Below are 22,559 nucleotides of genomic sequence, written 5' to 3'. Positions count from 1 at the left end.
CTGTTATGAAGTGTTTTTCCCCTCCACCACTTTTAGTAGGTAAATAAAAGATCCTGAGCGCTAATTGTTAGGAAGAAGACAGGGGTGCAATTTAGCGTTATCAAATGTTAGCAGAGGATGGTTTACCTCTAAATGGTGAGGGGAAAAGATAAATATAGGTCAGAGTAGGAAGAATCGAGTTCCGGATGCAGCAGATGAAACATCGGTGAAGAGTGGCAGAAACTGGCGGATGTTGACGGTGCGGCGGAACCAAAAGGGTGGCGTGAGTATGAAAGGTCTTGTGAGGAGTGTTAGATTGCGGTGTGTTTTTATTTGGGTGATGTTTTGCGGAGTTGGGATGCATGTTGAGTGATTGTGGTTAGTGGTACTGGTTCGAACACGTGCGGATCAGGTAATTTGGTGAACGGGCTCAAGAGAAGTCCAAGATCCTGGGATAGTATTGTAATGTAATTGTCTGAGAAATTGTAGGAGTCGTGAAGCGCTATCAACTGTTCACTTAAGTCAGGGAACTTTGTGTGAGTGCGGGAGTAAAACTCGCTGGGAGACACCCCAGGTACCGGGGGTGGGTCGCAGTGTGTAAGTGACCAAAACAGGTCAGAGGTCATAGCAGATACGTGTTCTTGTGTGAGAGTTCTTTCGATCTCTTAGTGGACAGACAATTACTTGTTGTTGTAACTGTAAGTTATTGTGACTGTGGTAGGACCGGTCACTTGGTTAATAACTTTGGGTTATACAGTTACTTGTAGAAGCGTATGTGTGAGCGAGTGTACGAAGCGTAATTGTAAAGGCGGGTGAGCCGCTGCAAGGAGTGAGGAGTGGCGTCAGTGTGCGCCGCGCTGGGATTGGTTGGTTGGTGCAACGCTGCGCTGGGATTGGTTGCTCTGCGTTCGTAGTCCAATATTGGATTGTGAGTTGCAAATCGATTGCTTTTCATGATGCGTTGCTCTTGAGTGTTGAGAGATTTGTGCAGAGGTGACTGATGGGTGGTGACTCGGGTCGGAGAGGATGCTCCACCGGAAGATACCCCTGCACATTATATGGCAACGAATGTGGGCTTGCATACGATCGTTTGGCTTCAGAATTGGCATTGAATTACAGAAAAGGAAAGGGACTTGGCTTTCCCTCGTTATGGGTCATTTCGTATGGAGGTTTTGTACCAGCTGAGGGGGGTGATGGCTGCCCTTAAACCTCCACCTCGACCCACACAATTTGAGACATTAGACGCTTGGATGAGAGCCGCATTAGCAAAGAAACAAGAGACATCACAGGGACGAATGAGGAGAGCAATGAAGGCATATCAAGATGCCAGATTTATTTTTTTATTTTTTATTTATTTATGTTACTTATAAAGCGCTAACAATCATCCCGAGGGATATCACGGCGCTGCGATTGCTACAGTAAGGATGCAGTGGGAAAAGTAGGTATATTTAGTCATAGTCAGGGAAAAGGAAGGTTTTTAGTTGTTTCCTGTTAGATGGGATGCACAGCTGAAACGATGGAGAGTAGACACTATAGAAGGAGAGCGCTTGTATCCCTTTCGATTGTTAGCAGGCGAGTCAGAGGGAAAGAGTAAGAAGGATGAGGTTAGTGATACAGGCAATAGTTTTCTGGGCAGGCTTTGAGCAGAACGACCTCCACCTTGTGACTCTAAGTCAGAGACACAGAGGTCGCAACCACTAGAGGAGACAGTAGGAGCAGGGCAGGTGGGATTAGAAGAACAGCCAACAGGAGTCAGGAGACAAGTATCCATGGTACGGATTCCAAGAGGGTCAGGGGGGATGGGATACCCCAATTATGAACCAGTCCAACCTGCAGGGAATATGCAGGTACCAGATGCTTTGTCAGTGCCAGTTACCATTGGACCAGTAGTCCCCATATATACTCCTGAAGAGAGACAAAATGACAGTCAACAATACACATGTGATAGGGAAGAGACAATATCTGGGGGAAGCCTTACACAAACGGGAGCAGGTCTAGATACCCGTGGCTTATAGTACTCCATTGCCTGCTACTGCAGATCCATCACGAATGGACAGTGGGTCAGGAAGGAGACCAACAGGAATCTTAGCGAATTCTAGGTCAGACCTCCGAATGTGGGTTCAACCAGTGAGAGAGTCAATGTTGCCAAGAGAAGAAATGACTAGGGCAGAACCATCCAGAGTACTGTTTGGGCCACAGGTTGTGTGTGCAGGTGATCATTGGAGGAGCAGGAGCTGGGATAGAGAAGATCACTCAGCAGCGAAGCGGGAAGAAGTAGTAATACCGAGGAGAACACCGAGTTGTGACAGAGATGTAGAAAGGGAAGGAAATCAGAAAGTGTTGCAGAATGCGATAAAATCGGCAATGTTGGATGTGGTTCGGTTGAAGGTGGAAATAGATAAAGTGGTTGAAGGGAATTTGCCTTTGGAAAGAATTGAGACATATGATCCAAATGAATTGTTATTTGTAGCCAAAGACATTACAAGAAAGGCAAAGCGGGCTTATGATGCCCTATGGCAGTTAGCACAAATGTATGATGTTGATTTGACAAAGACCAAGATGATGCAGGGTTCTTGCAGACTAAATTATACAGACAAGGAGTTGGAGGAAAAGCGAACCGTTGGGTTGAAAGCCCAGATTAGAGAACTGGTACTAGGCATGGGAGCTTGGAAAGCCTTAGATAGATGGGAAGAGAGATGGGCCAAAAAGAAATGTGCTAAGACCGGAATAGGTACCTTCTCATCTTCATGGGGAGGGATGGAAGCCACTGGTAATTTTTCTTTGAGAGAAGTGCAGAATGGAGGGTATGTACATGTGCCATGGAGCAGAGGTGATTTGGCTGCTTTTACAAATGATTTTCCTCGGCTGAAGGAGAAACCTGCAGAATGTTGCAAGCAGATAGACTGATTTGTCAAGATCTTGAAGGTGTTGTGGATCGATTTGAACACTTTGTTTTATATAGTGGTCCCGGCAGATTTTTGGGCGGCATGCAAAATTGCTATTGAGTGGCCAACAGCAGAGCCACCTAGAGATTCTGTAACGCATGGTCCTTCACCTGATGGGATGAGGAAATATGAGCAAGTAATTACTTGGTTGCAGTCTGAGGTAGCTCCGCAGATTGTTGATTGGCTTAAAATTTATCGTACGACTCAAGAGCCTAAGGAATTAGTGCATGATTACTACGAACGATTGTTATTGGCGTTCAAACAGCATAGTGGATTGGATACTATTGATCAGAAGGATATGGTACAGTTTGTCTCCAAATTTGTGTTAGGTTTGAAATCTGAAATCAGTTTGATGATACAACATCACCTGATATGTTGGCAGAATAAGTCAGTGGATGAAATACTGCGGTATGCCAAATATTGTAGTGATCAAGTGGAAACAGCAGAAAAGAAATTGCAAGACAAGGCGATGTTGGCTCAGTTGAGAAGTGCAGACTACAAGCAGGGGGTTGGAGGAGGAATGGGTCGAGGCAGAGGAAGGGGCAGTGGTATGGGTCAACAAATGGCAACCCAACCAGGTCAGCGACGAGGAAGAGGCATCGAGATGAGTACAAGTGAGTGGGTGGCACAACAGAAGAAGGTGACTGCCTGTCATTATTGTCACAAGACTGGGCATTGGAAGCGCGAGTGTCGATTGAATCCTGCTAATCAGATTCAATATGAAAGAGAGGGACACAGGTGCGAGACTCTACAGACAGTGACTAGACCTAGGTCCATGTATGGCAGTTCGGGCTGGACTGTTCCCATGAGGCACAGGGTCAAGACTGATTTGTCTGAACTGGGGTGGCGTGGTGAGCGAAATAACGATGGATTAAACCCAGATCTGTTAACTGGGGGTGAATGTTTTCGCAATGTGCAACATTCCGTCCATCTTCTTGTGTGTTTTGCTGTTCGCCTTATGTGGGAAGGGTATGCCCAGACGTGGGTCCCGTGCTCACTACGCCACTGGAGTCAAGCTATCCTGGCTGAAGAGGGGTGAAACCCCGAAACCGGTCCTAGGATGCTTGATTCCGGTCCAGGAAAGACATGGCTTGGCAGTTCGGGCTGGACCGTTCCCATGAGGCACAGGGTCAAGACTGATTTGCATATGGCCATGTCTGAACTGGGGTGGCATGGTGAGCAAAATAACGATGGATTAAACCCAGATCTGTGACTGGGGGTGAATGTTTTGCCAATGTGCAACATTCCGTCCATCTTCTTGTGTGTTTTGCTATTCTCTTTCAAATACCATGTGAAGCGGAATGGTTTACCGTCATAGATTTGTGTCAAGCATTCTTTTCCATACCTTTACACGAAGACAGACAGTATTTATTCGCATTCCGGATGGGCAACCGTGTCTTAACATGGTGTAGAATCCCTCAAGGGTATACAGAAAGCACCTCCATCTTTAGCCAGTGCCTGAAAAAGAATCTTGAAGGGCTGGAGATGCCTCAGAAATCAGTCCTGGTTCAGTACATTGATGACCTTTTGGTCACCTCAGAAAATGAGGATACATGGAGGATAGACACAGTGGCTTTATTAAACCATTTAGAAGAGAATGGACATAAGGTGTCTCCCAATCAACTACAGTACTGTTTGCCGGAAGTGCAGTATCTGGGACATTGCATTGAGAAAGGAAAGTGAAGAGTGTCACCAGATCGCATAGAGGCGATCTTGCAAATGGGAACTCCAAAAACACAAAAATAAGTCTGCATGTTTTTGGGTATGGTCGGCTATTGTCGACAGTGGATCCTAAACTTTTCCTTACAAGCAAAGCCTCTGTTAAGATTAACACGAAAAGACATCAGTGATCCGGTACCATGGGATGAAGAATGCTTGAAAGCCTTCCATGAGCTGCGAGAAAGCATATGTCGTGCCCCAGCTCTTGGAATGCCAGACTATAATAAAGCGTTTTCGCTCTTCTGCTGTGAGAAGGAGGGATGTGCTTTAGCGGTCCTTGTACAGATACATGGGGGTGCCCGTAGACCAGTAGCCTATTCTTCAGCTACATTAGATCCAGTAGCTTCTGCGTTGCCCGGATGTCTTAAATCCAATGCTGCAACCGGTGCCAGCATTGAAAGATACGAAAGCATTGTGATGGGTCATCCATTAATCGTTTACGTACCACATTCTGCAAAAGTATTGATGACCAGAACAAAATCACAGTATCTAACGAACAATAGGTTGACTAAGTATGAGCAAGTCATTTTGGCATCTGAAAATGTTACGTGGAGACGTTGTACCACTCTGAACCCCGCTACATAGTTGCCTGTTCCCCAAGAAGATGGAGATGAAAATTGTGAAGAGCATGACTGTCTAGATGTCACTGAACTATCAACCAAACCCAGACCTGACATTGTTGATGAACCTTTACCTGAATCTGATTTGATCCTTTTTGTTGACGGTTCATCTCTAAGGGACAATGAAGGGTACCTAAGAGCAGCATTTGCTGTATGCACCATCACCGGAGTAGTAGAAGCTGCCTGTTTGAATAGAGTATTCTCTGCTCAGGTAGCGGAACTCATTGCATTGATACGTGCCTGTACTATTTCAGATGGAGTTCGAGTGACGATCTATATGGACAGCCTATACGGGTTTGCTGTAGTTCATGATTTTGGTCAGCTGTGGTCTCAAAGGGGATTTTTAACATCCTCAGGGTCTCCGATCCGAAATGGTGAATATGTGCGCCAACTATTGGACGCTTTGCAAAAGCCCAAAGCCATAGCAGTTGTGAAGTGCGCTACTCACGGAAAGTTAGAAGATTTTGTCACAAAGGGCAATAATTATGCTAATGAAGTAGCTTGTTTTTGTGCTATACATGCATGTGTTTTTAATGGGCAATATACAGGAGAAGGCACAGAAGAGACCAAGCTCAGCATGATGTTAGCTATAGCTGATACATGGGATGAGGTGAAGCGGTTACAGGATGAGGTCTCAGAGAAAGATGCTGCTTCATGGGTCAGAGCAGGCTGTGAAAAGAGGGAAAATGGCATTTGGGTGTCAACCGATAACAGAGCAGTACTCCCTAATTGTTTGTAGAGCCCAATGGCAAGGCAGATTCACGGAGCAGTTCATCTGGGATGAGACGCCATGGTGGGAGTGTTCAGGCAGACATGTTTAATCCACGCTTTCGTGTAATTGCTGAAGAAGTGTGTCATAGATGTGTTACGTGTCAGCAGATGAATGCAGGAAAAAGAACTGTGGTTACAATGAGTCATAATGGAAGATCACGAGGTCCTTTTAACAGGATACAATTGGATTTTATTGAGATGCCAAGATGCAATAGGCTGAGATATGTTTTGGTGGTGGTGTGTATTTTTTCACGGTGGGTAGAGGCATATCCAACTCAACTTTGTGATAGTCTCACTGTGGCAAAGCTGCTGTTGCAAGAACCTCTCCCGAGGTACGGATTTCAGACTTCAGTGGAAACAGATAGAGGAACTCACTTCCATAGTGAACACATGAAACTGTTGTGTGCTGCTTTAAACATAGACCAGAGATTACATTGCAGCTACAGGCCTGAAGCATCTGGTCGGGTGGAACAGGTGAATGGCACAATCAAAATGAGAGTGGCTAAGGTTTGTTCATCGATTGCATTGAAGTGGCCGGATGCTTTGCTTCTTGTGCTAATGAGCCTACGTTGTACTCCTGATAGGAGAACAGGGCTATCCCCTCATGAAATACTGACAGAGAGAGCTATGAGATTGCCTGTGGTGCCAGCTACAGCATTGATTAATATCACTGATGATATGGTGTTGGACTATTGCAGGGGACTAGCTGATGTGGTTAATTCTGTGTCCCACCAGGTTGAGGCTGCGACTGCATCCACCTCGAGAGACCTGCTGCATGATCTAAACCCCGGAGACTGGGTTCTTGTACGCAAGCACATGCGTAAGAGCTGTCTGGATGCCCGCTGGAGAGGACCATATCAAGTTATATTGGTTACAAGTACAGCAGTGAAGTGTGGAGGGCTGCCGCATTGGATTCACGCTTTGCACACCCGCAAAGTTCCGGAGCCTGTGGAGGAATCACCCATTCCCCAAGTTGCCCAAAGAACAACTGACTCTGAAGACTTACAGAGAGAACCAGAGCAGGGAGAAAGAGAACTGCCTGCGGAGGAGCAGAATACAGAGCCTGAGATTTACGACATCGTGGAAGTACCCTCTGAACCAGACCCGAGTGAACAGCTTGGCGTAGATGGAATAGACAAAGAGGAAGAGCAGAGAGCAGATGCCAGAACAGAAAAGTGGCCAGCAAGAAAAGAAAGACTAAATAAAAGACTTGCATCTGAGAAAAATTTTGCTCCGATTCCTGAAACGTCTGAATCTGAACAAAGTGAACAAGAAGATAATCCAGACGATCTAAGACGCTCAGGCGGGAAAAGAACACCGTCTCAGAAGTACGCATCTTCTGAGTGGGCATATTTGGTTGCAGATGCAGAGCCCGAGGAATTCCAGAAGACTTGGAACTGGAACAGTGAGCTACGGAGGGGACACCCTCTCGATTGATATTCAGCTGTTAGTCCCGGGAGTTGAAGCCTTTGGAACCCTGACACTGCAAGTTCTGAATCCACCCAGATTGAGTGGGCTGCGATTTTTGATCCATAATCAAGTTGTTTTCCCTTCTTTTGGTCGACAGCTCGCTGCCTTGGAATTGGGAGAAATTTGTGCTGAAATCCTGCAAATGGTTCTCCAAATACTCGGCTCTAACCTCATTAGAGATGAAGCTTGAACTGTGATGAAAGAATTCATTAGGCCTTAGAAAGAAGATAACCTAGCCCTGAGTGAAAGAAGATTTAAAATGAGGGTTCTTTCATTTAGAATTGAGGATTTGGGCTGACTACTTCTCTACAATAGGTTTAGTACTGATGGACTACATCTGGCAAAATCCGAGTGAGAAATCAAATAAGGACATTGTGATTTGAGATTAAGAGTACAGAAAAGAAAACAGAGACTTTCAACGTTTCTTTGGTGTATCAGATACACAGTGGAAACATGGCTTCCGAAACATCAGGACGAAAACAAAAATGTATTATTGGAACTCTTATAGCCATAGTGCTGCTTGTCATAATTGTGGTGATTGTCACATCTTTGAGTGGGTTTTCCACTGATGAAAAGAATGGGGAACAACCTACCCTTACCCCACCCGGTTCAAAATTAGATATAGAAGAAGGTCCATCCATTAAGGATAAGGAAATGATCAAGGAAACTAGCCGTAGATTGCATGTGGATTTGTCAAAGGGTGATTTTACGCTGAATGAATATGCACGTTTGTTGTATGAGTACATAGACACAATGGAAGTGAAAGACTGTTATGTGTGCATGTAATTACCAGCTTCAGTAGAAGAAGGCATACAATACCATCACTTGCCGGTGACTTATGGCATTACATGCAGTGTACTATTAAGTATTTTTTATAGTAAAGCCCACTTTGAATATTATTTTTCAAATTATGATGTAGTACTCTCTGAAGTCCCAGTCCTCAAATACATGAACAAATATGATTATTACAAGAATGTAGAGCGCATGTCTAAGTACTTCGTGCCTACCATCACCTTAGATACGTCCTATGCACACAGACATAATTTGACCTGAATGTTAACTGACATTGAAAATAAATTTGTGGATCAGATAGAAGATCGACATAGGCAAACTTTGTTTCGACCAGATCCGAAGCATAAGGTATTGCCATGGCCCAAAGAAGAATTAGATCACAAAGCGAAGGGAAGTTCAGGACCCATAGCGTTAGACTTTCAGCAGAAAGGAAAGTTGTGCATTAGACATCCGTCCACATATTACGACAAGATATTCGTGGGTGAAAGTGATTGTGAGCACATTTTTCTGATTGAAGAGTCCATAAGGAAAGCACTATTGAATAAATTGACCATAGTGCCTAATGCTTATTTTGTATGTGGTAAGAATGCTTACGTAAAACTGCCCAAGAATTGGTATGGGACATGTTACTTAGCCATAGTATTTCCCAAGATATTCCATGTGGAGGATTTATGGCCTTTAGAAGAAAAAGGAGCTCACAGAGGAAAACGTGGTGTAAGTGCTGGAGAAATCATTGGTGATGTTTTTGGAGCTAGGTGTGGTTTTGAATGATGTAAAAATTCGAAAGCTGGCAACGATAGTGGATAAACTTTCCATGAATACAGCACAAATCCTCTTATTAGTGGATGGTGAGATGGTCTCGATAAGTGCTATAGTTCTTCAAAATCATCTTGCTTTAAACTGTCAACTAGAAAAAGCTGGAGGAGTCTGTAAACTTTTGAGAGTCCAACAGTGCTGTACTTTTATTCCTGACAATAGTCGGGATATAAGGAAATATATTGCCAATATTTCAGATATCCATCAAGAATTGCGTAATTTGGCTGCTGAGGGACTCTGGGATCACATTGGAAAGGTTTTCGGACATATTGGCAGTTGGTTTGGCAGTTTGGGACAGGGAATTATGGGTTACATCTTGAAACCCATCATCATAACTCTCATTTGTATAATTGTATTATTGGGAGTTATCAAAGCATGCAAATGGCAAAGGACCAGACATCAGGAGAATATCTTGAGAAAACGAGAACAGCAAATGGGAAGACTGCAGGGCAGTCATTACCAGCACCTTAAGGGGTTAGAGAGATTTAGACACGGACAGCAAGCTACATTTTCTGTTTAGGTCGGTCTTTTCTACAAGTGGGACATTTTGAAAAAAAATTGTAATTTGGTGTTATGACACTAGTCATAAGAGGGGGGAACTGATAGAGCGCTTTCAGCACTGTATTTTGTATGGGTGCATTATATTCATGGTTGTCATGCACCTATATACAAGTATATCGTTTGCAGTGTTTTATGATCATGAACATGTATCCAGTAGACTCATTTAAACATTCATTGTAGTGCAATGTCTTAATATGATCATGTATGTATCGTCATGCCTGCATACACAGAGAGCAGGACGGTTTATAACCATATAATATAACTGTTTCCTGTTTAAGTTGCCCGACTTCCTAGGCCCAACACTGTACTTGTTTTTGCAACTCCTTGGCTTCTTGAGAAATAAATAATGAAATGCATGTTGTTTTCAAGAAATAGCAGTGTTTTCATCCTACTGCAGGTATCGGAATGCCAACTCGTTATTTTCAGATTGGAAAAGATACAAGGAATGCTTTGAAGACAGTTAGAAGCAAGAAGGGAGGATGTCTTTCGTGTCTGGCTGGTCTGGGAACCAAGGCCACTTGTTGAACAAAGGAATACTAATTAAAAGAGCGTGAACCTCCCCACATTTAAAAAGTTGCAATGGAAAGTTTTACCAGGATGAAGCAAGGAATCGATTTCTATATTGTATGATGTGCAGGGATAGAGATCTCAGACTTCTGCTAGCTTTCGGAGAGAAAGGAGCAACTTAGAACACGCTCCTAGCCTTAAACATTACACAGAGAGACTCTAAGAGGCAATATGAACATTCAAACAAAGTATATAGCACAAATGCCAAGCAAAAACGATATGGAGCGAGAGGAGATCTTTAGTTTTCTTGATCCTTTATTTCAGAAGTTTAAGATGCAAAAAAGTTACAGCCAAATAAGTACCGCCAACGCATTTCACCCGTTGCGGGCTTCTTCAGGGCTGCAATATATATATAAATACAATCTAGATTAATGTCTAAAAACTACAACAAGACTACACAGCACAAACTCCACATTTGACATTACATTTTAACAAACAGAAAAAAGCAAAAAGGGCTATTGAAGGCATATTTTGAAAAACATGAATGTGTACATCATACAGTATTAGGAAAATAATAAGAAGACAAGAAAAACGTATATCTGTGCTAGACAATGCCAAACCAGAAAGTTCAACACACAAATTCAAGGGAAACAAACATACGCAATACGTAAATATGTTAAATACATATGTTTCATTTCATATTTTAATTCATTAAAATTATAATATACAACAAGTAAATCAGAACATGACGTTGGTAACAAAAAACAAAATGGCACCTGATTCAAAATGTCAGAGACAAAATTATTATTTGCATGTTATGGTCCAATCTATCATGGATAAGAATAGACTCCCACTTACCATTCATACCAGAAGAATTGCTGTAAGAAGTAAGGCTCACTGTATGTATGTAAAGAGAAAAAGGTAGAAAGAGAGGGCATTAGACCCATGCCATTTCACTAACCTATGATCCAAAAAGTACTAGAATAGTTATTACATACCTGTGTATTTGACGAAAAAGTCCTTAATATAAACCAATCCAGTTGTGATCAAAGTTTAGTTAATTTATCGTTTGATGATGAGCATCACAAATAGATACATATTATTGCAAGCGTGCAGATTTTCAAGTGGAGAGCCTAATGGAACAAAACACCAAAAACTTCTGAAATTAAGGATCAAGAAAACTAAGGATTTCCTCTCGTTCTATATCGTTTTTGCTTGGCATTTGTGCTATGTACTTTATTTGACTGTTCATATTGCCTCTCAGAGTCTCTCTGTGTAAAGTTTATTATTTGTGATTTAATGGTGGCAAACCATACTCTGAGGTGGGCAAATGTAAACTATCTTTGTGTTCTCATTTACAATTTAAAACTACCCGAGTCGGTGCTCTGGAATGTTCCCCTGGCCATCATTGTTTATTTAATTTCCTAGCCTTAAACACCTTAACCCATTTGACGTGAGTACTTCTCAATAAGTCAACACGTGCTGACACCTTTGGGAATAGATAGAAGGGATAGCATCTCCTATTAGTATAGTGTAGGGACAGATTTGTTTTATTACTAATGAAAACAGATTTGGACTCTGCTTCTATTCTGAGTTGTATCCTGATCCTTGAATTCACCATTGTATTCTTGTCATGCCAAATTACTTATATTCGTAGAATCGGCTCTGTATTGATTTTTCTATATCTATACATGCTAATCTTATGATGTGTATACATCTTATTATTCTTGGCCTTATAATAAATTGGCAAACTTAAAGACGGAGTCTGTGGTATTTTCAGGTATGATATTGCCATCCTGTTATGAAGTGTTTTCCCCCTCCACCACTTTTAGTAGGTAAATAAAAGATCCTAAGCGCTAATTGTTAGGAAAAAGACAGGGGTGCAATTTAGCGTAATCAAGAGCAGTCTGACTGTTGCATGTAGGACCTCTTTTAGGTGAGTAAGGGTGGTCTGGAAGGCACCAACTAGGACCGAATCACAAAAGTCTAATCTCAATAATATCAAGATAAGTGTAGCTGCTTGTAGGTGGGTTGTTTGCATGATAGAGTTCAGTTTCTTCCGTATGCGTAGCTGGAAACTTGTGCTTTTGGTAATTTTATTGATTTGTTTACCATGGTGAGGGAGGAGTCTAGTGTTTTTCCTTGTGAGACAAAGTGGGGATGAAACGGTGTAGACTAATATGATGTAGCAGAACAGGGTGGACATGTTTTTTTTGATTTCTGTGAAAATAGAAATAATTCAGTATTTTTAGGATTGAGAGTGAGAACGTTTTTTACCATCCAAGATAGGATGTTGAGCAAGATTGCTCTCAAGTGAGAATGTCATTTATGGTAGATGTTATCAGGTACAATAGAGTGTTGTCAAAATATTGGTGACAGTTGAATTATTGCCGATTTCAACCAGTGGCTCAACTCAAACGTTGAAGAGAGTAGAAGATAAGATAGATCTTTGAGGCATACCACAAATGATAGTAGCAGCATCAGAGAAGCAGTTATTGATTTTTTTAATTTTCAACCACTTAGAGAGGAAGGATACAAACTATTTAAGGACTATACCATTGAATTCAAATCAATGTTTGAGAAGGTTAAGCACTTTGGAGTGATCCATTGCGTCGAAAGCTGCTTTGGGTGGAAAAAGGCAAGCAGAAATCACCTTCATCCAGAACACAGTGTATATATTTTAGGATTTTTGGAGAAGCTTTTAAAGTTCCTGTGTCAAGCTCTCAACCTAGATTGATTACGTGCTAGTTGTTTTTCTTGTTGATGAATTCAGTGAGTTGCAAGGAGACACATTTTCCAGTGCTCTTGCTCAACCAGGGGAGGGTGGCGATTGGTCTGTAGTGGTTCAGAAGGTTGGGGTTGAGGTTGGATTTTGGAGTTGTGGATATATTTGGCCATATTTGAGTTTGCTGGGGAAGGTCTCCTGGGAGAGGGAGATGTTAACACATTTCCCCAGGCTTCAGGAAGAAATTAAGAAGAAATTAATTTTGATCATGACTGATGGGATGAGGTCATTGTAATAAGTGGTGGCACTGAGATGTTGTACAATGTTGATGAGGTGACAGAGAATGTATTAAAAAACTAAAATAATGTAGTTAAAATCATATGTCCAGTATTAACATACAATTTATATTGAACCGAAAAGACATTTACAAATGTGCATTTGTAGTAGGTAGTTATACTTATTCATACTAGGCATCAACAACGTCCAAAGGCAGCTCTTCTTTGCAAGTAACTTTAAGAGGTGTGTTGAAACAACCATAAAAGTTTTAAAAAGTTGACTTTTCCATGACTATGCCTTTAATGAACAGCTTCAAATAACTCTGCAAATTGTTTCTGATTAACAATAATAATGTTTCGAGATGAGACTTTATAGTTGGTTGGAATTATGAAAATAATCATGTAAGAATGTAATGTTTGAATAGCAATGTTGACCTTTTAACATACTTTTCCTTATATTATAACAGAATATGCAGTGCTAAATAATTTCACTTTGCAGTTGATGTTTCCAGTTTGCATAGTTCATTATTTAGCTAACTTATCATTTTTTTATTAGAAGGTTAGAAATGTAGTCATGTTTGTGGAAAAGGAGGTTTGAAATCAAAAAGCTTCAAATTAAATGAACGTAGTCTCAAACTTCGTAATGACAGTCTGAAGTTCATTGTCTCTTACATGTGAAAGGAAGGAGCAAGCTGGTTCTCAGAAGAATACAGAGGGCTGATTGGATGAGAAGAACATGGACTGCAACATTTCTGTTAACTGTTTATATTAGTGTGTGTTCCTAGATTTGAGTACCTTAGAAGGGAGTCAGAGAAGCTTTTTGCCCATGGGCTTCGCTTATGCTTTTCCCATACACCATTCCCATTCACCATTCCGATGCACTTCTGATGCTGAATGCTGAAGGTTTAATGCTGAACGTAGGAAGGTGATTTTGTTACCTGTCTGAACCTTATTGCTGATTGCAGTTGCTACTGCTTCTTTTTAGTTATTTTTCCCTTTTTGCTTTAAGACTCTACTGAGTTTCATTAACTTCTCTTTATGAGAAGTTTGCTGTCACTCATTAACTGAATTTGAGCTTTATGCTCTACTCACTCTTATCTCTCAAATTGGAACTCTTTATGGGTTCATACTGACATCGTTTCACCCACTTCTTAGAATAGGGATTCTTTCCTTTATGGAACACACTTAACGCATTGTTAAGATTTTTATCTAATGACATCTTATTATCAATTTTGTTAACTGATTGAGATATTGAACTAATCGAATAAAACCAGATTTACTAAACCTTGAATGGAAATAAAATTCTTATAACTGATTCAAACTCTCATTATCGACTGAACTTAGAAATAGATATTGTGATTATGATTTATATGATCATTTATGCCTCAATCTCAAAAACGAGGGTCAAGGTCTGTTGCATATTCTGATCAATGACTGGAGAAACAGGAAAGACAAGAGAATACCAGAATCAGGGATCAGACCAGTAAGGGAGAAGATAAACCATATTATTTGAACTGATTCCCGCTCTAGCAGAGATCAGATTGAGAATTTGTTTTAAAAGTATTCCAGATGTTTTTTGTTTTGGTCATGCTTGTAGAATCTGAGTCCAAAGAGGCAGAGGTCAAATGTAAGTAAGAAATCTTGTTGGAGAAGTGGTTTAAGAATGACTTGCACATTCCAGTGGAGCCGTTATGGGGTTTAGCTGGTGGTGATGTGTTGTAGTGGAAGAAATGAAAGGGGTTAGAGATCTTGAGTTGTGTAAGGATGAAGTTGGATTTATCTAGCTGAATGTGTTGTTTGTAGAGTTTACCTAAAGATTTTAACTTTGTGTGCATTTTTGGGGGGTTAGAGCATCTCCAGTACTTTTGAAAACATCAATTTCTTGTCTTCTGTTTTTTGGCTCACGGGTGAACCAGAGACATGAGGGCATGAGCCGTAAATCTTTTGGTTTCAATTGTGCTAGACAGTCCCCTGCTTGTGATAAAGCATGCTCAAATCTGATTGGCTGCCAATTCTTCAACCAGGAAGTGTTGGCAGCCTTCTTGGGACTCGGCTTCAACCGATACCCACAAAAAATGTTTTAAAAAGAAAAGGGGGCAAGGTAGATCCGCCTGCGACCCCGACAGAGCCATAAAGCACTTTAAAAAAATGTTGTGATGAGAATGTGTTAGAGCCCTGAATCCACAGCAAATATTCTTCAAAAAACAAGTACAGTCTTGCACGTTCATTTACATTATAGCCCAGGGGTGGGCCGGATCCCGTGGGCATGAGGGCATTTAAAATTTTTAAAAAGGAGGAGAGCACATTGGATCCGTCCAAGGGCTTACTTTTGCCCCAAGGACCACCACCTTCCCAGAACTAATGTTTATATTTAGCAAGGGCTGCACTGCCTCCCCCTGGGCCCTGGGGACCACCAATTCCCTAGGGCTATTGATAAAATGTAACAGGCAGGGTGTGCTAACACCCCCCAGCCCAGCGGACCACTACCTCCCCTGGGCTAGTGTTAAAAATGAACGGGGCCAGATGGACCCACCCAACCCCAGGAACCACCACCTCCCGGGTTCCAATTCCTTTTGAAAAAGATGAACGGGAACCGCGCAGTCCCCATCCTGGGCCACATACGGCCATGGGGAACACCACCTACCTGGGGCTGGCCCGTGCAGAAGAAAGGAGGGAGTTAGTCTTGCCTCCCCGTGGAGCCAATAATGACCTTTGGTCAGCCAACCCCCAGGGCCAGCACCTGCTATGTCCCGGGGTTCCCACATCCGGGATATAGCTGCTTGCTTTTGTTTGGCAGGAGCTGTGACAGCAGGCGGGAGCTATCACAGTGCTCCCGCTTGCTAGAAGTGGAAGTTTCATATCTTCCCCTGCCTAAATATATTAGAGCAGGGAAAGATGTGAAACAGATTGTTCTCGCACACAGGGAGCTGCATTTCCAGCAACTCCCTTTGTGCAATAGCAATGCCGGCTCCCGAAGGAGGCGGGAGCTGTCTGGGATCGCTGGGCCTGAGGCTCCCCCCGGTCCCTGAGCGAAGAGAGAGGCAAAATAAAGGTAAGAAAGAGGCAGAATAAAGGTCAGAAATGAGCAGAAAGAGGCAGAATAAAGGTCAGCAATGAGCAGAATGAGGCACGACAAAGGTGCGAAATTATCAGAAAGAGGCAGAATAAAGGTCAGAAACAAGCAGAACGATGCAGAATAAAGGTGAGCAATGAGCAAAAAGAGTCAAAATAAAGGTCATCAATGAGTGGAACATATCTGAATAAAGGTGAGAAGCAAGCAGAAAAAGGCAGAATAAAGGTCAAAAAGAGTAGAAAGTGGGAAATGAGCAAAAAAGACAAAAATAGAGGTCATCAGTAAGCAAGAGATGCAAAATAAATGTGAGAAACAAGCAGAAAGAGGTAGACCATAGGTCAGAAAGAGTTAGAATAAAGGTCAGAAATGAACAGAAAGAGGCAAAATAAATATGAGAAATGAGCAGAAAGAGGCAAAATAAAGGTGGAAAATGAGCAGAAAGAGGCAAAATAACTGTCAGGAATGAGTAGAAAGAGGTGAATTAAAGGAGAGAAACGAACAGAAAGAGGGAGAATAGAGGTCAGAAGCTAGCAGAAAGAGGCAAAATAGAGACCAGAAATGAGCAGCAAGAGACAGAACAAGGGTCAGAAAGAAGCAGAAAGAGGCATAATAAAGGTCAGAAAAGAGAGGGTAGAGGCAGACCAAAGGTCAGAAACATGCAGAAAGAGGCAAACTAAAGGTCAGAAAGAGGCAGAATAAAGGTCACAAGTGAGCAGAAAGAGGCAGAATAAAGGTCAGCAATGAGTGGAAAGGCAAGATGAAGGTGGAAAACTAGCAGAAAGAGGCAGAATAGTGGTCAGAAACTGGCAGAAAGAGGGAAAATAAAGTTGAGGAACAAGCTGAAAGAGGCAAACTAGAGGTCAGAAACCAGCACAAAGAGAGAAAATAACAGTCAGAAAGGATCAGAAAGAGGCAAAATAAAGACCAGCAATGAGCAAAGAGAGACAAAATAAAGATCAGAAATGAGCAGTAAGAGTCAAAATAGAGTTCAGAAAGAAGCAAAATAAAGATCAGATACTAGCAGAAAGGAGCAGAAAGAGGCAAAATAAAAGTCAGAAATGAGGAGAAAGAGGTCAGAAACTAGCAGAAAAAGGCATAATGAAGATCAGAAATTAGAAGAAAGAGGCTAAATAGAGATCAAAAATGAGCCAGAAAGAAGAAAAATCAAGAAGAAGGAGGCAAAATAGAGGTTAGAAACAAGCAGAAAGCGGCAAACTAAAGGTCAGAAACAAGCAGAAAGAGATAAGAGATCAGAAACGAGCAGAAAGAGGAAAGATAAAGGTCCGAAACAAGCAGAAAGAGACAAAAAAAAGTCGGAAACCAGCAAAAAGAAGCAAAATACATGTCAGAAAACAGCAGAAAGAGGCAAAATAGATGTCAGAAATAAGCAAGAAGAGTAAAAATAAAGGTCAGCAATGAGCAGAAAGCTGGCAAATAAAGGTTAGAAGTGAGCAAAACAAATGGCAGAAAATGAGAAGAACCCACTCAGGTAATCATGCACCCACTCACAGAACAACACAGACACTCTCACAGCCACTCACAGAACATTCAGACACTAATGCGCCCATTTACAGACAAACTCAGACATGCGCTCCCACTCACCAGCCCAGTCAGATACTCATGCACCCACTTACAGAATAACTCATACTCTCTCTCACCCACTCACAGACCTACTCAGTCTCATGCACCAACTCACAGACTCACTCAGCGACCTACATGCCCATTCACAGACCCACTCAAGCACTCATGCACCTCCTCACACACCCAGTGAGACACTAAGGCATTCACTCACATACCCACTGAGATCCTCATACACTCCTTCACACACATAGAAGTCATTTAGGGGTCAGCAGGAGTTTCAGCTGCATCCCTGGCTTGCCCCTTGAGACCCCTGGCACTGCCTTTGTGACCCCTGACATCAGAAGTGCCAGGAACAAAGGTGAAGCTCCTACTTTTGGACGTTGTTTGGGGGTCCACTCCTCTTGTTTTCTTTCAATTTTTTATTACACTTATAGTGAATAATCTTACATAATTCACTATTAGTTTTTGAAAAAAATGAAGTGCAATTGGCTGGAATATGATATTTCTTTGCAGCTTAGATAAGTACATAAAGATTTTAAATGTATGCTATTTGCAGGTTTTTTTTTCAATAAATGATTTTTATTGATTTTAATAAAGTAACATCCAGAGCATTTGCATGACAATTGAAGCATACTGTTAACATTGTAGATTAGCAATAAAATCGAATGGCTTAGGTAGGGGCATAAGGAAACACTCAGTCAAATAACATTTCCATGTCTACTACGCTGGGTGGGTTGCTGCTTCACTCCGCAGCGCCGCACAGCTGTTTGCAGATTAAAGTGTGTTTGTGAGAGCAAGTGTTTGTATTTGTGGTTGTGTGTTTATTTATAAGTGCCTGTGAGTGAAAGTGAAGGTTGAATGACATATGGGTGCCGATTCCGATCCTGTAAAACCCGGGTACGAATGGCTAAAAAATACCCACAATTCCGATCTGGGACATCACGTACGTGACGTCCGCCCGGAGTCAGGCAGCGTTTTATGGAGCAGCAAGTACGATTCGTGCCTACGCCACTCCGCACGGCTCATTTTTTACGGCAGCCAAAAACTCCCGGGAAATTGAGGACGACGAGAAGAAGGAGCACCTGTACGCGACAGACAGCCATGGACCCCATCCTACGTGTAATCCCGGCCCTCCTAGCCTACGACCTGGTGCACAGAAACCGACGCAGATGCCGCAGAAGGTCAGAACAACACCCATGGTCAAAAGGGGGTGCGAGGGGCATGAAACTTAACCCCTACCCAAATTATACCACATATATCATGTACATACAGTACCTCCAGGGTCTGGTCACTTCGGGGGGCGAGTCCACCAATCCCTGCGTCCCGCCACGACGGAAGTGGACATGGACGCGTCCCGTCACCACAACAATGGTGGTACGGCCCGTACCCACGCCCTCAGAGCGTGGGTACGGGTCGTACCACGCGTACCCCTACGTCACCCCAACAATGGTGGTACGGCCCGTACCCATGTCCTCAGAGCGTGGGTGCGGGACGTACCCCTACGTCACCCCAACAATGGTGGTACGGCTGGTACCCACACCCTCAGAGCGTGGGTATGGGCCATACCCCTACGTCACCACAACAATGGTGGTACGGCCCGTACCCACGCCCCCAGAGCGTGGGTATGGGCCGTACCACCATTGCTGGGGTGACGTAGGGGTACGCGTGGTACGACCCGTACCCACGCTCTGAGGGCGTGGGTACGGGCCGTACCACCATTGTTGTGGTGACGTAGGGGTACGGCCCGTACCCACGCCCTCAGAGCGTGTGTACGGTCCGTACCACCATAGTTGTGGTGATGTAGGGGAACGGACCGTACCCACGCTCTGAGAGCGTGGGTATGGACTGCATCACGCGTACCCCTAGGGCACCAGTACATTAGTGATACCAGGCATACACACGCCACGAATGTTGTCATAGGGCCTGGTGCAGCATCTAACCAGTATATTGGGGGGAGGTGTATGCCCAGGAGAGCAGTGTACTGCACCAAGGGTGCAGGCGGGTGGGTGGGTGTCTGCCTAGGATTCACATCAGTGGACAGAGACATGTGAGGGGTGGGTGCCTATCACTCCCAGCAGTAGACAGAGACATGGGGGTGGGTGCAGAGGACTCCCAGCAGTGGACAGAGACATGGGGCTGGGTGCAGAGGACTCCCAGCAGTGGACAGACATGTGAGGGGTGGGTGCCTATCACTCCCAGCAGTGGACAGAGACATGTGAGGGGTGGGTGCAGAGGACTCCCAGCAATGGACAGAGACATAGGGGTGGGTGCCTATAACTCCCAGCAGTGGACAAAGACATGTGAGGGGTGGGTGCAGAGGACTCCCAGCAGTGGACAGAGACATGGGGGTGGGTGCAGAGGACTCCCAGCAGTGGACAGAGACATGTGAGGGGTGGGTGCCTATCACTCCCCAATGTGCGACTATGTTGAGAGTGCCATAACAACACATCACTGACAGCAGTGTCCCACTCCCATGAGGATGGATGTCCTTCCCCCACTGCATGACACACCACATGTGTGTGTGATGACAAATGACACATGCATACACACACTGAGATCATGCCACAAGACTGTATAGTCATGTTAAAGCCTACAAAACTAAGAGGGCCAAAGGGAACACACACTGTCACGCACATTCCAGGACTGATAGGAATGTACAGGTGCTGGGACAGCCACCAAGTTGTTGTCTCCCATGGAAGGAATAGGGTGGAGTTCCCACAGATACAATGCCCACAATTGTGAGTCAGGTGCCCAAATACCCTGCAGAACAAGTAACATAGGTGTGCTAGGCTGGGAGTACACACATGCATAGTGCGTAAAAGGAAGAATTTCTACATGAAGGCATGGCAACATACTCCATACACAAGTACAGTGACTACCAAGGATGGCACAGACGATGCAGGCGGAGACATTGCTCAGCAGGCATGGCCATAGTTGAATGGATCCGTCACCCACCAAGGAAATGTAGACACAGGTCAGCACAACAATTGTGCAACTCCCTGCAGGGAAGATGTCAGGTGCCACAGAGGAAGGAACACTCCTTGGGACAATATCTCCAAACACAAAGAGCATACACGACCAAAGAATCTTTGCAGAGACCTTGTGATGGCACGCAGATACCAGGTTCCACCCAATGAGCAGCAGACTACAACATTTCCCAGACACCTAACACATTATCACTACCCCAACTCATGGAGCATCAGCACCAACATCAATACCAGAAAAGCAATAGTGTTCAAAGGAAAAACATAATGCTTTATTCAGCATTAAATTAAAATGTATAAAAGGACACTATTTACAAAGGCCATAGGCCAGTCCAGATGCGATGTCCTGGGGGGGGGACACATGGCCACGCGTCTCCCCTAGCTTGCCTGCACATTAGACACTTCATGTTCATCGACTGGGGGGGGGCATCATGCGGGGAAGGACCAGGCACCGCAGGGACAGGAGGGGGAAGGGTAGGTGTTGTGGGTGCAGGGACGGACGACTCCACCACAGAGGGTGGGGCAGCGCCAAAGGTGGTGGTTAGCAGGGCGCTGCACACTTCCGCAAGCTCGTCCAGCGTCTCCCCTGCACCCGAAGAAACCACAGGCCCCATGGAGAGGGGGGGTCGGAGGGATGGGTTGCAGCGCTACCTGGGGAGGTGGTGGACGGGGGGGGGACTCAACTCCCCTACCCATGAGTGCCTTGCCCGTTTGCGGGCTGGTGAACCAGTGGGGCTGAGGCCCAGCACAGCCAAGTAGGTCTCCTTCTCAGATTGTGGGGCAGGGGAGCCGAGGGGAGTGACATTGGAGGGACTGGGGAGTGGGGAATGCGGACTCCGACTGTAGCTGCGTGTCTGCCTGTGTGCCACAGACCCAGTGGGTGTGCCTTCTTCCCCCTGAGTGTGCGTGACAGGAGGTGTGCGCTTGTCCTTCCGTGTTGGTGTGCTGCCTGTGTCTGGTGGGGTGCGTGCCTGGGAATGTCTGGGTGTGCTTGGGACAGGCATGGGAGTGGGAAGTGTGGATGGTGCAGGGGTAGGGGGGGACGAAGCGCTGCAGGAGACTCACTGCTGCCGTCAGTGATGAGTCCATGGACCTCAGCAACATCCGTTGGTCAGACATCGCTGATGACATGCCCTCCATGTACAACACCATCTGTGTCAGAAGTCTGGTGTGGCCATGGAGGACACTCTGTCTGGCCAACCTGCAACTGCTGCTGAATGTCCACAGACTCGGCAGTGAGGGCAGCAGGGGAGACAGGGGCAGGGGGTGCGGTGCCTGGCACGAAGGAGACATGTTGTTGCCCTACATGGACAGAAGGGACCGGAGCAACTGGGAGGGCGGTGATGGGAATGGAGGGGGCGGTGACAGATGTAGTGCTGCTGCCAGCTGTTGGAGCAGCCTCCGCCCCCTTTGGGAGTTCAGCCTCGGACCCGTCTGCGTCGTAGTCGGTGTTGGTACTAGACAGGTCCTCCGCCTGACTCTCCTCGCCCTCCGTCCCACTTGCTGTGCCAGACTCACCATCACTGGTGGCACCGGTGCTGGATCCCTCCTCCATGTCCGTGCAGGTGTCTCCCTCGGTGTCCCCCGATGATGCTGTGGGCAAGGTGAAGAGACAGAAAATAATCAGACACCTGTAGACATATGACACATGAGTCCAAACAAAATAGGTCACAGTGCATATCAGGAAATGCATCATGAGTAACATCTAGAATACTCCGCACATATGTAAGCCCTGCACTCC

This window comes from Triturus cristatus, chromosome 5_2 (genome assembly GCF_964204655.1).
Source record: "Triturus cristatus chromosome 5_2, aTriCri1.1, whole genome shotgun sequence".
Lineage (NCBI taxonomy): Eukaryota > Metazoa > Chordata > Amphibia > Caudata > Salamandridae > Triturus > Triturus cristatus.
Note: the sequence above shows the minus strand (reverse complement) of the source record.